Source organism: Sus scrofa, chromosome 3 (assembly GCF_054392235.1).
Source record: "Sus scrofa isolate SSC_HxYL_T2T_F1_AM1 chromosome 3, Sscrofa_HxYL_maternal_Yorkshire_Landrace_v2.0, whole genome shotgun sequence".
Taxonomy (NCBI): Eukaryota; Metazoa; Chordata; class Mammalia; order Artiodactyla; family Suidae; genus Sus; species Sus scrofa.
The window spans coordinates 6,336,744-6,357,655 of NC_139385.1; the positions used below are offsets into that span (position 1 = coordinate 6,336,744).

Here is a 20,912-nt window from a genome sequence, read left to right on the forward strand (position 1 = left end):
AGGTGGGACTCGCGTGCAAATCCTTGTACGGCTCCCCGTGCAGAGGGGCTGGGAAAAGAGAACCCGGGGCGCCAATCGCCCCACTCCACCTTCCCTGGGAGCTGTGTTTCTCATTTGCCACGGTCTCTCCCCAAACGTCGCTCCCTAAAAGCCTCTGTGGGGGAGGTGGGGTTGAGGGCAGGTGTCCCCCGAGCTCTCTGTTTCCAGCTGCTTGGTTTACACTCACCTCGCGCTTTGAACAGCCTCCTTATAAACGGAACAAAGACCTCGCAGTCAAGCCCCAGCCGTAACAAGAACAACAGCAGAAAAAAACTGGTGGACGCTGCCCCTGACAACCGCTGAAACTGTCTCTCTAGGGTATGAAAAAAGCAGCTCACCCCGAGGACCTCGTGGCGCAACGGTAGCGCGTCTGACTCCAGATCAGAAGGTTGCGTGTTCAAATCACGTCGGGGTCAATCAAGCCTGTGCTTTTTTTTTTTTTTTTTTTTTTTTCTCTTGCCCACCAGGATCAGTTAGTTCGGTCGGTCGTAAGCAAAACGAAACGAGGCTCTGAGGGCTCCCAGCTGTGGACTTTCTCCTACCTTATCTTTAGTCCAGAGAGACTTTTTTGGGCACAACCCAGAGAGAGACTTTTTTGGGCACAACCCAGAGACAGGCACATAGATAAGCTGAAGGGTGAGGATGAGCTGGAGGGAAAGGAAAATCCAGGTGAGCCGAGATTTAAGTCCTTCCATTTTTTTCCTTATCAGGATTAAGCTGCAGAGAGACACCACATGACTTCAGAGAGGACATTAAAACAGGGCGTGAGGAGACTCGGTTAATGAACTCACTCCGGTGTGAATGTAGGTTTGATGCTTTCCCAGACCGTCTGGCACAGTCTCTGGAGGTTGATATTTGTGTCCTCTTGATGCAGTCAGTTTCCCTGTCCCCACTCCCACCCCAGCCACCACCACATACATTGGATGGTTTGAGCTCCCTCTGTCAAAATCCCTGAACGTTGCGGTTCAAGAGAAAATGCTGTGATGTGGATTCAAAGTTTATGATGTTGACCATAAACTTTGAGATTTCTGGGAACAGAAAGTGACTCTGGAATTTAGCACTCTTTTACTTAAGATTCATTCAAATGTATCTCCACCACCAGCACAAGGGTACAAAACGATCAAGTTCCAGGCACAAGCCAGTTCTCTTGACTTGAGTGACAAATAAACTCATGACTTAATCAGGATTAAGCTTTCAGTTAATTTGTTAAACCAGCCTCAATCCCCCTTCAGTTCAAAAGTGATAGACTTTTGCCGAGTTTAACAAATAAGCACATCAATGGGCCTCCTAAAGGTTATTTATTGATGTTTAAATGCAGAGGTACTCAGTTAGCTGACGTGGGGAATTGAACCGGAGCTGCAGCAGTTAGAGTGCCCAGCCTCAACCACTAGACCACAAGAGAAATTTCCCAAGTGTGGTTTTTTAAAGGCTGATGATGAGCAAACTCTCAGAATCCAAAGCCTGTTTTGAAGCCAGAGTAGTTTGACCTCTCCATCTTCTGATCTAGAATCAGGTGTGCTACTGTTTCGCCACGAGGCCATGGATGCTCATCTGTTCTATATGTTTTATCGCATGCCAACTTCCTTGCTTCTCAGTTGCAGAATTCGGTGTTTGCTATCCTCCGTCCAGATGGTTTGGGATTCCTGCCCTGGGTTTCCTGTTCTTTGATGAAAATGTGGAAAAAGTAGAGGCAGACAGGGTTAGGGGAAGGAGCTCGACGTCGCCTCCAAAAACCAGCCCGTGGTCCCTGGGGCTTTTGAGGTTCCCGCCATCCTTGGAAACAGCACTGCTGGCCCCGCCCCTTCTCTGGGACCGGGTTTCCAGAAGCCACAAAGCCAGAGGAATATGAGGTGGGGCCAGAGATGCTCTTGACTCAGGAGCATGCTAAGGATCAGCAGATGCCAGGGGAAAATTCGACCCACCCGGGGAAAATGAGAGGGAGGAACGTGGAAGGAAACGCTGACGTCAGTTGTCTTCATTTGGGACGATGGAGCATCCTGGGTCCTTAGCTAGAGTGGGTCCTACTGTGAGGACACAAAGGTGGCTTGGGGACCAGACCTGTCTTCTACCTCCCTATGTTCATATTCCTGGAAGGGACTTGCCCATGGACTGCCGTGGACTGACTGCCCATGTCATCTGCCTCCCTTCTGTCCCTTCAAATGCCTGAAACTGCCCTGCAGCGCTGGCTGAGCCAGGTCTTCTACAAAGAGGAATAGGGGTGGGGGGGGCCTCCACTGTCAGTATCGCAGGCCTCGCTTCTGAAGCTTCCCTCCTCTGTAGAATGACTTTGAGGAGTTCCCTGATGGACCAGTAGTTAAGATTTCACGCTTTCACAACTGTGACCCAGGTTTGATCTCTGGTCTGGGAACTTAGATTCCTCAAGCCAGATGTGTGTCTCAACTAGGAGATAAACAAGTAAAACGCGGCAACTCTGAGGGCAGTTCTCCTAATTTATTTCCCCAACAGTTGCATAATCATAATAGGATAACATGATGTGCTGAGCTGGGGATGGACCACAGAACAGAATAGACCAAGCTAGGAAGAAGAAACGTGGGCAGATGGACCCTCTTCCTCCAGCCCTTCACCCAAGACTTCTCGAGTCACACCTCTGAGGAAAAGTGTTTATTTTGAATAATATAACTACTAGGTTATATAGCAGGAAACTACTAGGTGTTTTTGTTTGTTTTCTTTTTAGGGCTGCACCTGCAGCATATGGAGGGCAGGACGTTCCCAGGCGAGGGGTAGAATCCAAGCTACAGCTGTCAGCCTACGCCACAGGTGCAGCAACAGAAGATCCAAGCCACGTCTTCGACCTATACCACAGCTCATGACAAAGCCAGATCCTTAACCCACTGAGTGAGGCCAGGGATCGAACCGCATCCTCATGGATACTAGTCCTATTTGTTTCCTCTGAGCCACAATGGGAACTCCTGGAATAAACCAATTCTTAAGTAGGTTCCACTATTGTCTTTGGGATTTTCTTTTTCTTTTTTTCTGGGGGGTGGGATTTTCTTCCAAGCTGTTAACACCCATTCTGGCATGCCTGTTATACATTAACAGGGGAAAAAAGTCTAAATTGTGTAAATCTATGGAGAGAAAGAACAGGGTTCTGCAAGAGAATTATTTCAGTTAAAGGGAAGGAAGGGGAAGGGAAGGCTTCTCTGAAGAGGTGACATTTGAACTGAAATCTGGAGACTGGCTAGAGGGACATGTTCTAAGCAGAACATGCAGACTAAGAGAGGCAAAGGGTTTGGGGTGTGTGAGATGCTATAAAAAGCCCATGTGATCTGAGTATATGGAAAGATAGGAAGATGACTCCCCAATTCAGGATAGGCAGAGCCAGATTAAGCAGGGCTTTATAAACTGTGTTCACTTTACATACTACTCCAGGGCAGAAGAAACCACTGAAGTGTTCTGAGAAGAGTGACATAAACAGATTTAACTTTTAAACGTTCCTCTCTGCTGCTTCAAACACCACGGACTGAGGGAATGAACTGAGGAAGATTAGATGTGGAGACGGTTCAGGTGAGTACGGTAATGTGGACTAGAATGGCAATTGAGATACAATGGGTTTCTCCGGATTTCCACGAACAGAGCTGCAGCCGCAAGCGTTTCTGACTTTGAAGAAAGTACCTTTTGCTTCGACTGATCTTTGGCTCCAGGGAAGGGCCCATCCAAGTCCGCGCCATCCTCCCTTCCTGGCTTCTTTCTTACGGCTAACGCTTCCTTGTGATCTTACTCCTAATCATGCTGCTGCTTTTATATTTCTCCATAGGGAGAGTGACTTCTCACCCCCGCCAATGCTTTTCAAACGAGCCAGGATGCTTTCAACAAAATCCGCTCTAGCACTCCGTTTCCAGACTTGAGCCTTTATGGTAAGAACGACTGAGAAATACTAAGAAAATTATTTTGTGTCACGTGTCCCCATCACCCACCGCCAACTAACAGCCAGACGCTAATATCACTCCGAACTTTTAAACGACAGCTGCTCAGGTTATTCAGAAAAGAGACCTATCGGTGGGTAATTAGTTCCATTTTAAGACCGACACTGAAGGCACAAGTCTCTCTCCTCGCTCTGCAGACGCCCCCAGGACAGGCAGCGGTGTCCCCGAGCCCTCTGGGAAGTGGAGTCCTTCCGCCCGGACCCCCCGACCTGGCGCTGTCGCCTCCGAGTGCGCAGATGCGACTCCAGACCGAGCCTCGGGCTCGAGCCTTTTGTCTCCTCGCAATTCCGTGGGTCCGGAAGGCGACTGTGTCCGCCCCTCCGGAGCGCAGTCCCGCAGGGATCCAGCCTCGGGGCGGGAGCCGGGTCCATAGAGCGCCCCGGGGGTAAGAGAAAGCCGGTTTGAGGCGTGGGGCTCCACAACCCATCCGTCGGCCGTGCGACTCTAACGCCTCCCACAGCAGCGCGGGCGGGGCTCTCAGGTTCCGGCCTCGGTGGAGGAAGGGCGGGACCCTACCTGCACCTCGACCCCCCTCCCCGGCGCTTCTCCCGGCTATTTCCGGCCGGGTACCCAGCTTTGTTCTAAGCGAAGGAGCGTCCCGGAAGCGAGGTTGCGCTGAGCATTTCGGGAAATGGAGTCCTTGGTGGGGGCATGAGGAGGGCGTGGCAGAGCGGGGGATTCTGGGAAGGGGAGTGTGGTGGGCGGGAGCGGCTCGTGCTGTTGGCGGCATTAGATTTTTGTTTCTCTATCAAGAGCTTTAAGTCTCTGAACCTTGGGGACATAAACCAAATATTGGGGTCTGTGCCCTACTCCTTCCCCTTCTCTGCTTTGCTCTATCAGAGTTTTGGAGCCTGGCTATATTTGAGGTCAGTGTTGGGGGTTCAGCTCTGAAAGGGCAAGGGAATCATGCGCTGTGTATTTTCAGGGTCTTAGAGAGTAACGGGTACGACGTATACGGGCCCCAGCTGTCAGCTGCTTGTGCTTATGAATGGTAAGGAGTAAGCTGCTATGAGAGCCCTGCTTTTGTTACTGCTACGTTAATCACCGGCCACTTCTGCGCTTTAGGTCTAAGGAGGGTTTGTGCACCGTCTGGAACCAGGTGTGTGACTGAGGCTCAGAGTTCGCTGCCCCGGTTCTCTCCTGTTTTTGCCCTGGTGTGGAATGTAAGAGGATGACCTTACTTGAAGCTAAATAATAAAGGTTCCAACCAAAGTAGAATAACTGCGGCCATTAGGACTTAAATGCATAGGAATAAGCTTCCTAGGAACAGTGGGAGAGATGCCCCGGAGAAGGCAGTCAATTCCAGAGAAGGGCTAGCATTGAAAGATACACAAAGAAGCAGATTATACATGGCTGAAAAGTCCATGTTATCTGAAACAGTGAATAAGGAGGAGGTCATAGCAGTAACACGACAACGAAGAGAAGCTGGTCATGGATTATCTGACCATTGAAGTTGAGGGAAAAGGTAAGAATTACAGAAATATATGTGGAGTTGAAAGTGGGGACAAGTGCCGGGTCACCGTCATGGCGCAGTGGTAACGAACCCGATTGGTATCTATGAAGATGTGGATTTGATCCCTGGCCTCGATCAGTGGGTTAAGGATCCGGCATTGCCATGAGCTGTGGTGTAGGTCGCCGATGCAGCTGGGTTCTGGCATTGCCATGGCTGTGGCTATTGCTTAGGCCGGCAGCTGCAGCTCTGATTCATTCCCTAGTCTGGGAACTTCTATATGCTGCAGGTGGCCCTAAAAAGCAAAAGAAAAGAAAAAGAAAGTGGGAACAAGTGGAGGAAATACCCTTGATGTGAAAGTAAGCTTAGGTGCCCCCACATGACAGAAAAGGAAGGAAACTCGTGTCAGGAAGAGGCCCCGAGTAGAGAAACTCAGTGAGCTCCCCTGTTTGGAAATCACTAACTAGGCTCCTTGTAATACATTTCCGGGTCCCATCTTCCTCTTTCAGCAGTTCTGTGCTAATCCGCATCCCCTTCCTTCTGGCCATGGAAGGAGAAGCTTCCGTGGTGCTTACCTTTGTGATAAAGGGCAGCTCACACATTTCCACCCATGTTAGAGTGTTCCAAAAGCTTTACAGGAGTCCCCATCGTGGCTCAGTGGTTAACAAACCTGACTAGTATCCATGAGGACTCGGGTTTGATCCCTGGCCTTGCTCAGCGGGTTAAAGATCCGGTGTTGCCGTGAGCTGGGGTGTAGGTCGAAGAGGCGGCTCGGATCTCGAGTGACTGTGGCTGTGGGTGTAGGCTGGCAGCTACAGCTCTGAATGGACCCCAAGCCTGGGAACCTCCATGTGCCGCAGGTGTGGCCCTAAAAAGACAAAAGAAAAAGTCACCCTTGACATATGATGGGTCTGTGAGTTTAACTTTTTGGTCAAAGCACTTTCACGTTTTTGTCTTACTCTGTCCTCTCTGAGTTTTTTGTTTTGGTTTTAACTTTTTTTTTTGGTCTTGCCTGCAGCATGTGGAAGTTCCCAGGCCAGGGATCAAACCCTCGCCACAGCAGCAACCTGAGCAGCTGCAGTGACAACACTGGACCCTCAACCGGCTGTGCCACAAAGGAATCCCCTGAGCTTTTCGAGTTAAGTAGAATAGGCCTTATGTATATCTTTCGCCTTGCCTGTGATAGCTTTGTCCTATTGAATTTGGAAGTGGGAGGGTAGAGTTTACCTTCTTCATGGCTTTTTTTCTACTCTTTCCAGCTGTGACCCCTGAGGATGCTTTCCTGCCCCCAAGACAGAGCACCGTGGAAATGGAGTCTACTGTAGCGCTTCTTCCTGAGTTCCAGGCAAGTTTAATTTTGCTCCCGTGAAGTCTCAGCTTGGTGTGCACAGTGTTTTGTCTTGTTTGGAGGTCCACGGAAATCCCTTCTAGAGAACCGAGCCCAAGTAATTTTTCCTTGAAGACTCGAAGCTTTGGGGGAGAGCTCAGGCTGGAGCTTTAAATTTGGGTGTAATCTTTGTGCATGGTACTTCTAGGAAACTGATCACCGAGGAAATAAGCGTAGACAGAAGAGAGCTGAGATCTTATTACTGAATCCTATAGCTTCAAACACTTCCAAGTCAGGGAGATGAAGAGGAACCAGCCAAGGAGACTGAGAAGATGTAGCCTGTGAGGCAGGGGGAGGCTAAAAGTGTGGCATCTTCATAACCAACTGAAGAAGGAGTTTCAAAGAGTGGAGAACGGGCATTTCCCCTGTGGCTCAGGGGGTTACAAACCCACCTCGTAACCATAAGGATGCAGGTTTGATCCCCGGCCTAGCTCAGTGGGTTAAGGATCCGGCGTTGCCGTGAGCTGTGGTGTAAGTCATAGATGGGGCTTGGATCCTGCATTGCTGTAGCCGGCAACTGCAGCTCTGATTCAGCCCCTAGCCTGGGAACGTCTGTAGGATGCAGGTGTGGCCCTAAAAAGATGGAGAAGAAAAAAAGAAAGAGTATAGCTTTGCAGACTAACAGATAGAGAGAATAAACTAGTGGTTAGCAGTTGAGGGGGTGATATGGGGTGGGGGTCGGGGTGGGGGAGTGGAGGAGTGACCTGCTGGCTAAGATAGGCTCAAGGATGATTGTCATGTCCAACACAGGGAATATAGCCAGTATTTTGTGATAACTGTAAATGGAAAGTAACCTTTAAAAATTATATAAACAATAAAAAATGAATTAAAAAAGTATAGCTTTGGAGTCCGATTGTCTGGGCAAAATCTTTGATCTGATCCTTACATCTGTAAATAGCGTTAATGATAGTGCTTACCCAATATAGTTATCACCACAAAAAGTAGTTCAAACGACTTAGTATACATCAAATACATTATAAATGTTAGCTATTATTATTTCCCCTAACACACTAGTACTCAGAAAATTGAGACTATTCCATTCCAATGGTTTAAGTAAAAGTTTAACCTTCATATTAAAAACTACTTCCTGGAGTTCCCATTGTGGCAGAGCGGAAACAAAGCCGACTCATATCCATGAGGATGTGGGTTTGATCCGTGGCCTTGCTCAGTGGTTTGGGGATCTGGCGCTGCCGTGAGCTGTGGTATAGGTTGCAGATGTGGCTTAGATCCCTCATTGCTGTGACTATGGAGAAGGCCTGCAGCTATAGCTCCAATTTGACCCCTAGCCTGGGAACTGCCATATGCCCTGAGTGCAGCCCTAAAAAGCAAAAAACAAAAACAAAAACAAAAAAAACCCAAACCCAACTACTTCCTATTCTAGGTTGTTTTCTTCCCTCAAGGATCACCAAGTCCTATAAGAATGCTTATTCTTGGAGTTCCCATCGTGGCTCAGTGGTTAATGAATCTGCCTAGTAACCATGAGGTTGCCGGTTCGATCCCTGGCCTTGCTCAGTGGGTTAAGGATCTGGCATTGCCGTGAGCTGTGGTGTAGATCGTAGATGTGGCTTGGATCCTGCGTTGCTGTGTCTGTGGTGTAGGCTGGTGGTTACAGCTCCAATTAGACTCCAAGCCTGGGAACCTCCGCATGTCGTGGGTGCAGCCCTAGAAAAGGCAAAAAGACAAAAGACAAAAAAAAAAAAAAAAAAAAAAGCTTATTCTGAGGACAGTCAAGGCTGAGGAAATGGACTTCACCCATGTCGAGGAGGAAGCATGGAGTGGAAGGTGGAGAATTATGGGAGCCTGGTGTTTTGGGGTAAGGAAGTTATTTTTCAGTGCATACTACTTGCTGAGACATCTTCTGTAATTAATGGCATCTAAAATGCTGTAATTTTTTCGGTGTTTTTTCTTTTTCACTTGCACCTGCGGCATATGGAAACTCCTAGGCCAGGGATGGTATCCAAGCCCTAGCTGCGACCCACGCCACAGCTGTGGCAACACCAGATCCTTGACCCACCTCGCTGGGCCAGAGTTCAAACCTGTGCTGCCACAGTGACAACTCCAGGTCCTTAACCTGCTGCACCATAGTGGGAACTCCTAAAATGCTATATTTTGCCTGGAAGAACTTTAACACAAAAAAAGAAATGATAATTGTGACACAACAGAATGCTAACTATTGCTACAATGGCAATCACATTACAATAAATAAATCTGTCAAGTCCACTGTGTCCTATACCTTAAACTTACAAAATGTAATATGTCAAATATATTTCAATTTAAAAAGGCAGTTAGGGAGTTACTGTCGTGGCTTAGTGGTTAGCGAATCTGACTAGGAACCATGAGGTTGCAGGTTTGATTCCTGGCCTTGCTCAGTGGGTTAAGGATCCAGCATTGCCGTGAGCTGTGGTGTAGGTTGCAGACGCGGCTCAGATCCAGCGTTGCTGTGGCTCTGGCGTAGGCCGGTGGCTACAGCTCTGATTAGACCCCTAGCCTGGGAACCTCCATGTGCCGCTGGAGCAGCCCAAGAAATGGCAAAAAGACAAAAATAAAATTAAGAAAAAGGCAGTTAAAGCCATGGAATGGATGATATTCTTTCTTCCTATTTTGTGTTTTAGGGCCACACTTGTGGAATATAGAAGTTCCCAGGCTAGGGGTCGAATTGGACCTGCAGCTGCAGGGCCTGTGCCACAGCCACAGCAACTCAGGATTCAAGCTGCATCTGTTACCTACATTGTAGCTTATGGCAACTGTGGATCCTTAACCCACTGAGTGAAGCCAGGGATTGAACCTGTGTCCTCCACTAGTCGGGTTCTTAACCTCCTGAGTCAGAATGGGATCTCTAAGATTTAATTTATTTTTATTTATTTATTTTATGGTCTTTTTAGGGCTGCACCCACAGCATATGGAAGTTCCCAGGTCAGGGGTTGAATTGGAGCTGTAGCTGTTGGCCTACCCCACAGCCACAGCAACACCAAATCTGAGCCACCTCTGCAACCTACACCACAGCTCATGGCAATGCCAATTTTTTTTTTTTTTTGGTCTTTTGTCTTTTTGTTGTTGTTGTTGTTGTTGTTGTTGTTGTTGTTGCTATTTCTTGGGCCGCTCCCGTGGCATATGGAGGTTCCCAGGCTAGGGGTTGAATCGGAGCTGTAGCCACTGGCCTACGCCAGAGCCACAGCAACGCGGGATCTGAGCCGCGTCTGCAACCTACACCACAGCTCACAGCAACGCCGGATCCTTAACCCACTGAGCAAGGGCAGGGACCGAACCCGCAACCTCATGGTTCCTAGTCGGATTCGTTAACCACTTCGCCATGACATGAACTCCAATGCCAAATTTTTAACCCACTGAGTAAGGCCAGGGATCAAACCCTCATCCTCATGGATACTAGTTGGGTTCGTTACCACTGAGCCGGGACAGGAACTCCAAGATTTTATTTTTATTTTATTTTTTTATGGCTGCACCCTTGGCATATGGAGGCTCCCAGGCTAGGTGTTGAATTGGAGATGTAGCTGCCAGACTATACCACTGCCACGGCAATGCAGGATCCAAGCCACATCTGTGACCTACACCACAGCTCATGGCAACACCAGATTCTTAACCCACTGAGTGAGGCCAGGGCTCAAACCCACAACTTCATGGTTACTAGTCGGATCCATTTCCACTGTGCCACAACAGGAATTCCCCAAGATTTTATTTTTCATTATTATTAGTTTTAGATTTTATTGGCATATAGTTGACTTACAATGTTGTGTTAATTTCACGTGTACAGCAAAGCGAATCAGTTTGCATATATGTATATCCATTCTTTTTCATATTCTTCTCCCATATAGGTTATTAGAGAGTCTTCATGTGAAAGTGATTTTTTGTCCAATATTTTTTCAGAACTGCCCAATCTCAACCCTTGTTTTCATCCCCCACCCACTTCCTCAGTTAATGAATTAATTTTTTAGGGCACACCCCCAGCATATGGAAGTTTCCCGGGTTAGGAGTTGAATCAGAGCTACAGCTGTTGGCTTATGCCACAGCCACAGCAGTGCTTCACTGAGCCTCATCTGCAACCTATACCACAGCTCATGGCAGCACTGGATCCTTAGCCTACCAAGTTCGGCCAGGGATTGAACACTCAACCTCATGGATACTATTCGGGTTTGTTACTGGGAACTCTTGCTCAGTTATTTTATTTTAACGTTTATTCTCATCCCATCTGACTTACCCTCTTTCTTGGCTAGTTTGTTCAGTTTTCCACTTTCTCAGGTGGAGCATCTTCATTGTCTGACCTTTTATTGTGCCTCATATTAGTTATTCTCCCATCTCTGTTATTCATTGGAGCCTTGTCATTTGCCATTGCTATGAGGCTGCTTCTGAGAACATTCAAATACACAATTTTTTTGGCCATGCCCAAGTTATGCAGAAGTTCCCGGACCAGGGGCCAAACCCATGCCACAACAGCAACCCACACTGCTGCAGCAACAACGCTGGATACTTAACCCACTACGCCACAGGGGAACTTCTGATAAACATTTTAAATAGGCATTATTTTAACTTTCTTTAACTTCTTGCCAGTTTGGCAGTTTTATTTCTTTCAGCATGGAGCATACAAACATTTGTGCTTTTTATTTCAGATTCTGAATCTATACCTGAAACTATAATGTTGCTTCCAAAGCAGGAAGTTTGTGAAGAAATATCATCTGAAAGGGAGCTGATAATAGAAAGACTTAAGAAGGATGACTTCTGGGACTCTGGATTGATAAAAGCCTGGGAATGTGAAAGCACAGTAGAAAGGCAGCAAGGAAATCAGAAGAAAGATTTGAGGCAAACCATAATTAAACATAAGAAAAACCTTATGGAGAATTGTAATGAAATCGGAGAAAGTTCAAAACATCAACAAGTTTATTCAGTGAAAAAGCCTTGGAAATGCAGTGAGTGTGGCAAGTTTTCAGTTGCTACTCAGACTTTATCCTCCATCAGAGGATTCATTTGTATGAATGGCAAAAGCCCTTGTATGTAATGAATGTGGAAGGGCCTTCAGCTGGAGCTCATCACTTATTCAGCATCAGAGAATTCACACCTGAGAAAAACCTATGAGTGTAATGAATGTGGGAAAGCTTTCAGTCATCGTTCATCCCTTATTCAACATCATATCATTCATACTGGAGAAAAGCCCTGTGAGTGTAATGAATGTGGGAAGGCCTTCAACCAAAGCACGTACCTTATCCAGCATCACAGAATACACACTGGAGAGAAACCCTATCAATGCAAGGAGTGTGGGAAAGACTTCAGTGACACCACATCCCTAATTAAACATCAAAGAGTTCATACTGGAGAAAAACCTTATAGATGTAAAGAGTGTGGGAAAGCCTTTAGCGACAGGTCAGGCCTTACTCAGCATCAGAGAATTCACACAGGGGAAAGGCCGTATGAATGTAGTGAATGTGGGTAAGCTCTCAGTTACTGTTCAGCTCTTATTCAACATCAAGGAACACACAGCGGGGAGAAATCTTACAAATGTAATGACTGTGGGAAAGCCTTCAGTGGCTGCTCAGCTCTTGTATGACATCAGAGAATTCATACTGGAGAGAAACCTTACAAATGTAAAGAATGTGAGAAAGCCTTCAGCCAAAGCTCATCCCTGACAAAGCTTCTGAGAACTCATACTGGAGAGAAACCATATAAATGCACTGATTGTGACAAAGCCTTCAGGCAGAGTTCATCTCTTATTCAGCACCAAAAATAACTCACACAGGAGAAAAACCTTACAAATATAAGAAATATGAAAAAAACCTTCAGTGTGCATTCAGCCTTCTTGCATCAACATAAAGAAATTCATGATGAATAGAATGCAGCAAACTCATGAAATAATTATATATGCTCTCCTGATTGTATAGACCTGCTCTAAGTATTATGGGGCATATTATAAAAATGTGAGGCTGTGTCACACAAAAATTGGCTCTGTTCCTTGAAATGCTATTAGGTATGGAAGGCAAGAGGTATATGTGAATATCTGTTACAAAACCAAATGGCTGAAGCAGCATAGAGAATTTATAGGGATGCAGAGAATGAGAAAGTCTAGTCAGAGAAACAGAGTAAGAAGCAGAGCATCTAATATCAGTTGAAAAACAGGATCAGACTACACATTGTTTGAGCTGATGGCTCTCTAAATAGTAGTTTCAACCTGAAGGCAAAGTGGAGGAGGATCAGGATCCCTAAGGAAAATTACCAGGAAGTTTCTCTAGGGAATTAAAAAGAAGAAAATCTTATCCCAGAAAATCCTTTTCCCTGTACTCCACCTGTTCCCTTGTACATTTACCAACATTTAAACCAGTATTTTAAATTGACTGATAGGGAATTTACATTTGGTTCAAAACATGTTCTGACGGGGAGATGCATCATTGCAGGATGCAGCTAAGGGTGTGATTAGGGGGAAATGTATAGCTTTAAAGGCTTATGTTAGAAGAGAAGATGGGTGTAAAATCAGTGTGGGTTCTGTAGACCTTAAAAGGATATGGGAATTTCCTTTGCAACGCCGGATCTTTAACTCACTGAGCAAGGCCAGGGATCGAACGCATATCCTCATGGGCACTATGCTGGGTTGTTAACCTGCTGCACCACAATGGGAGCTCCTAATTTTGTGTTCTTATAACCCCTTTAGTTCTCCTGACATCATCACACCTTATTATTATTACTTGTTTGATATTTTTTTGCTTGATATAAGTGAATACTTAATTATAATTACTTGTTGAAAGTCATTCTAATGATATGGGTTCTGTAAAGGCAAAGAATAGTCCATGTTGTTCACTGCTGTTGTTCACTGTTGCATATCACTTATTAGATAGAATAATGGTGAAATGACAGTGGATGAACCACACCTAACTTTATTATTACGTAGAATGGGTAGGGTTTTTTTTTGTTTGTTTGTTTTGTTTTGTTTTTTGTTTTGTTTTGTCTTTTTGCTTTTTCTAGGGCATGTGGAGGTTCCCAGGCTAGGGGTCTAATCAGACCTGTAGCCACTGGCCTACACCAGAGCCATAGCAACATGGGATCCCAGCCGCGTCTGTGCCCTACACCACAGCTCACGGCAACGCCAGATCCTTAACCCACTGAGCAAGCCCAGGGATCGAACCCACAACCTCATGGTTCCTAGTCAAATTTGTTAACCACTGTGCCACGACGGGAACTCCTAGAATGGGTAGCTTTGTATGGTGACAGATGGAAACTGGATTTATCATGGTGATTTTTTTGAAATATATGGAAATATCAAGTCACTCCTGTGTACCAGGAACTAATACAGTGTTGTAGGTCAGTTATAGCCTAAAAGCAAACAAATGAGCAAACTCATGGAAAAAGAGAAGATTTGTGGTTACCAGAGGTAAGAGGTGGGAGGGGCGACTGGATACAGGTAGTCAAAAGGTACAAACTTCCATTAATAAGATAAATAAGTACTATAGGTAGTAATGTACAACTTAATAAATATAATTAACACTGCTGTACATTATATATGAAAGCTGTTAGGAAGGTAAATCCTAAATAGTTCCCATCACAAGGAAAAATACTTTTTATTTTCCTATTTCTTTCTCTCTCTTTTTTTTTTTTTTGGCAGTGCTCATGGCCTATGGAAGTGCCCCAGCCAGGGATCAAATCCAAGCCACAGCTGTGACCTACACCACAGCTGTGGCAACAATGGATCCTTACCCCACTGCGCTGGGCCAGAGATCAAACCCATGCCACTGCAGCGACAACACCAGATCCTTAACCTTCTGTGTCGCAGCGGGAACTCCTATTTTTAAAATTGCGTATCTATATGGGATGATGGATGTTCACTAAAATTTTGATAATCATTTCATGATGTAAGTCAAATCATTGTGTCCTACACCTTAAACTGATACCGTGCTGTATGTCAATTATATCTCAAAACTGGAAGAACAAAAAAAAGATTTTAAGAATGTTATTGGTATATTTAAAGAAATTCTAATACTTCATCTGTACTCTGTTTTTACTCAGAATTACACCCTAGAGTTACTGGGCCATTTGGGTCTTCATCTTCTCAACAGAGCCATCTGTTTTGTTACCCAGTGTCCCTCTAGGATTTTTCCATTCTCGACGCTAGAAGCTTCATCCTCGGGGAACCATGAACCTTCTGATGAGGTCCAAGAACCCAGTACCCAGTTCCAGCTGCCAGGCTCACCCTCTTCTCCTTGTAGGACTCAGCGCTGTCTAGCCACATGGCCAGGTTGCTCTGGACTGTAAATATCCCCAGGTGAGTGACTCGGAAGCCCATTCCCATTTCTTGTCACCCCTTACCTCCCAACCCAAGTCTTTGCAGCTTCAACTGAAAGAGTTCTTTCTCTTCTTAGAGAAAGCAGCCCCTCAGGCATTCATTCTGATTTAACAAACACACTTATTGTGCTAATGATTGTTAAATATCCAACTGGCATTGATCTTGCACTTTTCTTTTTTTTCTTTCTTTTTTTTTTTTTTTGCCTTTTTAGGGCCGCACCCACGGCATATGGAGGTTCCCAGGCCAGGGGTCTAATCGGAGCTACAGCTGCCGGCCTACACCACAGCCACAGCCACGCAGGATCCGAGCCCCGCCTGTGACCTACACCACAGCTCAAGGCTATGCTGGATCTTTAACCCACTGAGTGAGGCCAGGGATCGAACCTGCAACCTCATGGTTCCTAGTCGGATTCGTTTCCGTTGCACCATGACAAGAACTCCTGATCTTGCACTTTTCCACCACCATTCCCTTCTAAAGTTACTAAGAATATAAGATTTTTTTTGCCAATGTGAAGTGGGTGGGACTGGGGATGGTTCTTGCCAATCACAGTTGTAGATAAGAGGATCAGGGGGGAGTTCCCGTTGTGGCGCTGTGGAAACGAATCCGACTAGGAACCATGAGGTTGTGGGTTCCATTCCTGGTCTCGCTCAGTGGGTTAAGGATCTGGCGTGGCCGTGAGCTGTGGTGTAGGTTGAAGACAGGGCTCGGATCCTGCGTTGCTGTGGCTGTGGTGTAGGCCGGCAGCTGTAGCTCCGATTAGACCCCTGCCCGGGGAACCTCCATATGTCGTGGATGCACCCCTTAAAAAAAAAAAGGTCAGAGGAAAGGAAAACTAGCCAGAGAAACCTTTCCAACTTGTCCCACAGAATCACAGAAAGACATGGATGGCATGAAAACTCCAACTCTGAACTGAGTCATCTGAAAGCGTGTGAACCTAGATGGCATTAAAATTCCAAACCTTGGAGTTCCCACTGTGATGCAGCCTGCAACTGGGGTGGGCTGCATCTTGGGGTTGCTAGGATGCAGGTTCGATCCCCAGCCTGGCACAGTTGGTTAAGCATCTGGCGTTGCTGCAGCTGCAGTTTAGGTTGCAACTGCGGCTCCAGTCTGATCCCTGGCCCGGGAACTCCATATGCCTGGGGGCGGCCAAAAAAAAAAACAGAGGTTCCGGATTTGCTGAGGGACCCTAAAACTCTGCCTGCCTTTCTGGTCATCTCCAGCCTTCCTGGGCAGCCAGAGAGCCCCCCCACAGGGATGTGAGCATCCTTCTGTCCCCCCATCCCTATGTGCATCCTGTTCTCTCTATCCACAGACAAACTCACCTCTTTGTACGTTAAGACTCAGCTCAGAAATCACCTTCTCTGTGACATCTCTCTGACGTCCTAGTTAATTTACGGCATTCCTCTTCCCTGTGTTCCCATGTGGGTGGCCGGGTGGTGGGACTTAGGGGAACAAGTCTAGGGGAGCTGGGAAGGCTTAAGCCAGAGGATGGGTTGTGGGGTGACTGGTCCAGGAAGAGAGGAGAGAGCTTGGAAACCAGAGGAAAGAAGGCACAAGGAGCATCTTAAAGGCAGGAGAGATTTCAGCACTGGTGCTGGCAGGAGGGAAGGAGCCTGGGAGGAGGGAGTGCCTGGGAAAGAACCCCGCTGCTCCCTTCTTTCTCCTGCACTTCACCCCTGACATCAGATACTCGGGATGTCTCTACACATCTGTGACACCCAGCCAGGTGCCCTATATATATATATATTTTTTTTTTTTTTCCTGCTTTTTAGGGCCACACCCATGGCATATGGAAGATCCCAGGCTAGGGGTCGAATTGGAGCTACAGCTGCCGGCCTACGCCACAGCCACAGCAATGCCAGATCCGAGCCGCGTCTGCAACCTACACCACAGCTCACGGCAACGCCGGATCCTTAACCCACTGAGTGAGGCCAAGGATCGAGCCCACGTGCTCATGGAAGCTAGTCAGATTCTTAACCTGCTGAGCCATGATGGGAGCTCCTGGGCAGCCTATAATTTAACTCAGCTCTGAAGCTGTCCTCCTGGTGTTGGCATCGGACCCTACAGATTAAGGCCTCAGTCCCGCAAGATCCCCTCCCCGACTTCATACCCCAGTCGCAAGTCCGGGTTGTCATCTGTGCTACAAATCGGAGTTCCCATGACCCACTCCAAGGGTCCCATTGATCTGCCAGAGCCGCTCAGAGAACTCAGAAAGCAGTTTACTTACCAGACCACCGGTTCCTTGTAAAAGGCTCCAACTCTGGACCAGCCAGATGGAAGGAGGTGGGGCCGGATGAGTGTGAGCAGGTGCAGCGCTTCCAGCCCTCTCCAGGCTCCGTGTCCCCAGCACCTCCACCAGTTCACAGCCCATCGCTGCATGTTTATGGGGGTTCCTTACATAGGTGTGATGGTCGAATCACTGGCCTTTGGTGACTGAAGGACACCCCCCCCAGTCCTCTCCTCACCGCCTCAGGTGGTGGGGGTTCCAGGGCAACCCACCAGTAGGAGTTTCCTGAAGTCTCATTTACATCAGCTCAGGTGTGACCAGACATTCCTCTCACCTTGATGGCTGTGGAGCTGCTTCAGAAACCGATGACAAAAGCTCAGATATTAAAGGATGCTCCTTTGTCCTTATCTCTTAGGAAATTCCAAGTGTTTTAGGAATTCTGTGCCAGGAACAGGCAGGACGACCAAATGTATGTTTCCTATTTAAATGGCAAGCTCACAGGCGGAAGAGGGCAAAGATGGAAAAGGAAGAGTCATGGTCATTGGAGTAAGAGCCTGGGGGAGACAGGAGATGGGCTGGGGCAGAGGGAGAGGGGTTACTAGGAACAGCCCCTTCCTCTGAGGGAGGAAAGGGGAGGTGGGGAGAACCCGCATGGGAAAGTCTAGGGAGGCACTGGGGTGGGAGGAGGAGGTGGGGGGGTTGGGGAAGGAGGGGGGTAGGGGAAGGAGGGGGGTTAGGAAAGGAAGTGGGGGGTTAGGGAAGGAAGTGGGGGAGTAGGGGAAGGAGGGAGTGGGAATGGGAGGCAGGGGGTGGGGAGTGGAAGGAGCAGGTGGGGAGGCGGGGGGGGGGGGGAGGAGGGGGCGGGGGAGGAGCTGGGGGCCACCAGCCTCTGGGCTACTAGGGAGTGTGACTGGCAGCGCCTTCTTGAGGGGGGTGCGCGGGCGGAGTCCCATGTCCTCACAGCCCCCACCCCCATGGCGTGTGGACCCCGGAGCGTCCCGTGAGCTTCTCCCGTGTCCCCACTGGCCCCCTCCCTCCCTGAAGCAGGGTCCGGCTCTGAGGGTGGCACAGGTTGCACACGGAGCCGCTCTGGGCCCCGTTCTCCCCGCTGCGACGTGACCGTGTCCCCGAGGGTGGCGCATTCACAGCCTGCGGAGCTGCTCCCTCTCTGCTTTTCTATTTCGGGCACTTACTGGAGGCGGCGACTTCTCCGGACGCAGGGTCTCCTGGGGGCTGGAGGTGCTGAGGCGCAGGGAACGCGAGGCGAGAACTGCGGAGCAGCCAGACGGCTCCGGGCGCGTCTGAACCCCGTCACCCCGGCCCTGGGGACCCCGGCGCGGGTGCGGAGAAGGCGGCCGGCCGGGCGTCGGCTGAGGAGACCTGCGGGCAGCTCTGGGCGACGGGGGACGATGGGGTGGCGTCGAGGGCTTTGAAGCCAGATCCCACACGGGCCTGGGGGAGAAGGGGCCGTGGGGGGCAGAGGCGGGCCTCTCCGGGGCGCAAGGGTGGGTGTGGGGCACCCTCCCTTCTCGGCCCACAGGAGGTGAGCGCCCAGTTGCCCCTGGAAGCGGCCGCCCTTGCCTTGTGCTGAGCAGCCTCTGCCTGGCCCCTTGAGCTCCTCCCCACCCTCCGGCTCCGGCTGGGCCCTGGGCGCTGACCTTGCTGTGTCAGCGGCTCCCTGGCTCTTGCTTCAGGTGGGCTTCTGGCAGCGGGATGGAGGGTCGGGACCAGAGCCCTGGAGGGCATCGCTGCAGGTGTTCACCCCCCAGTCCCTCCCTGCCGGGCTGCTGGGTGAAGCGCTGCCTCCTCTGAGGCCCTGGCTCCAGTCTGGCTCCTCCAAGAACTTCCTGGGTCCCCCAAGCCCCTCCGTTTTAATCCCCTTCAGACCTAGTGAGTGAGGGCTGCCTCGCTGGCCCGGTTAGCCTGTCCTTTCCTTTGTGAAGAGTCCACACGCCAACCTGTCCTCAGGGACCTCATCTGCCTGCACCTTCTCTTTCCTGAGAGAACTGGGCAGAAGAAGTGTGTTCCGTGTGAAGGTAGGACTGTCCGGAGCAGGGCTGGCAAGCTGGCCTGGACCTGGGGGCAGTTTTCTGGGTCACAGCCACGCCCATCGCTCTCCCGAGGTCTGTGGCTGCACCTGTGCCCCAGGTGCCGGGTTGACTGGTTGCAGCAGAGACTGAGTGGCCAGAGCAGCCTGAGCTATTTGCCGTCTGTCCCTCTAGAGAAAACGCTTGTGGACGCTAAATGTAGAAGAAGGAACGTGGGGCCCGAGGGTCTGAGGACTTGAGCGCTGAATCTGCTCATGACTCAATGAGCTTCCCCGGCCACGGCGGCTCCTCCAGCCTCCCCTGTAGAATAATGACGAGAGCTCCCAGAGGTGCGCTGAGAACGGCAGCTCTAATCAGTCCCTGTGTTTTCAGGAGATGCTGACCTTCGAGGATGTGGCCCTGTACTTCACCAGGGAGGAGTGGGACACGCTGGGCTGGGCTCAGAAGGGCGTCTACAGAGAAGTGATGCTGGCCAATTACAGAAACATGGTCTCCTTGGGTAACGAGTCCGCTTGAAGATGGGGGATGGGATTCGTGTATATAATATATATATATATATATATATATATATATATATATATGTCTTTCGTCTTTTTAGGGCCGTACCCCTGGCATATGGAGCTTCCTGGGCTAGGGGTCGAATTGGAGCTACAGCTGCCAGCCTACTCACAGCCACAGCAAAGCGGGATTCAAACCGAGTCTGTGCGCTACACCACAGCTCACGGCAACGCCGGATCCTTCATCCACTGATCGAGGCCAGGGGTCGAACCCGCATCCTCACGGATACTAGTCGGGTTTGTTAACCACTGAGCCACGACGAGAACTCCCTTCACAGTATATTTTGTTTTACTTATATCGTTATCCTTTGTTTATATCCTTGAAGACGTATGGATTAAACAGGACTAAGTAATAATACCCATGCACCCTCACCCTGGTAAGGAGTAGAGTATCTTCGGAGTCATGAAAGCCCCTTATATTCTCTCCAATCTCATCTCCCTCTTCACCAAAGCTTAATCATTCCCCTGTATTATGTAGATGTAGCACCTATTTATTTATGTCTGGACCTAGTTTTGCTTTTCTGGAACTTTACACACATGGGATCATCCTCTGGTTCTTGCCCTGCAGGTGTATTTTGAGACTCACACATATTTCTCTGTAGCTGTGGTTCAGTCACCTACACTGACACCGAGTGTCCCGTTGCAGGAATACAGCACAATTTATGAATCTCTTCTTTTGTTGATGGGTTTTCAGGATGTGTTCATTTGGGGGCTTTTTTTCTTTCTTTATACCCGCACCTGTGCATATGGAAGTTCCTGGGCCAGGGGTTGAATCTGAGCCGCAGCTGCAGCAACGCTGGATCCTTTAACCCACTGTGCCAGTCTGGAGCTTGAACCTGTGCCTCTGCGGCGACCCAAGCCACTGCAGTTGGATTCTTAATCCACTGCCTCACAGTGGGAACTCCATTTTGGGGCTTTTTCAAAACAACATGTCAACATGCCTCTTGGGTCCCTAAGAAGCATTTTCATGGGCTGTAATTCCCAT

At 48.7% G+C, this 20,912-nt stretch overlaps 1 non-coding gene and 1 pseudogene across 2 annotated transcripts; both read left to right on the top strand.

Moving 5' to 3' along the window:
- The first annotated feature begins 383 nt into the window (after positions 1–383).
- Positions 384–455, top strand: TRNAW-CCA (transfer RNA tryptophan (anticodon CCA)). Its single transcript has one exon. It is a non-coding gene; the product is annotated as a tRNA-Trp (tRNA).
- A 6,126-nt stretch (positions 456–6,581) lies between these two features.
- LOC110255274 (uncharacterized) lies at positions 6,582–14,844 on the top strand (annotated as a pseudogene). The gene is made up of 4 exons (XR_014840092.1): positions 6,582–6,816; positions 8,543–8,633; positions 11,443–12,791; positions 14,819–14,844. The product of XR_014840092.1 is annotated as an uncharacterized LOC110255274 (transcript).
- Positions 14,845–20,912: the final 6,068 nt, after the last annotated feature.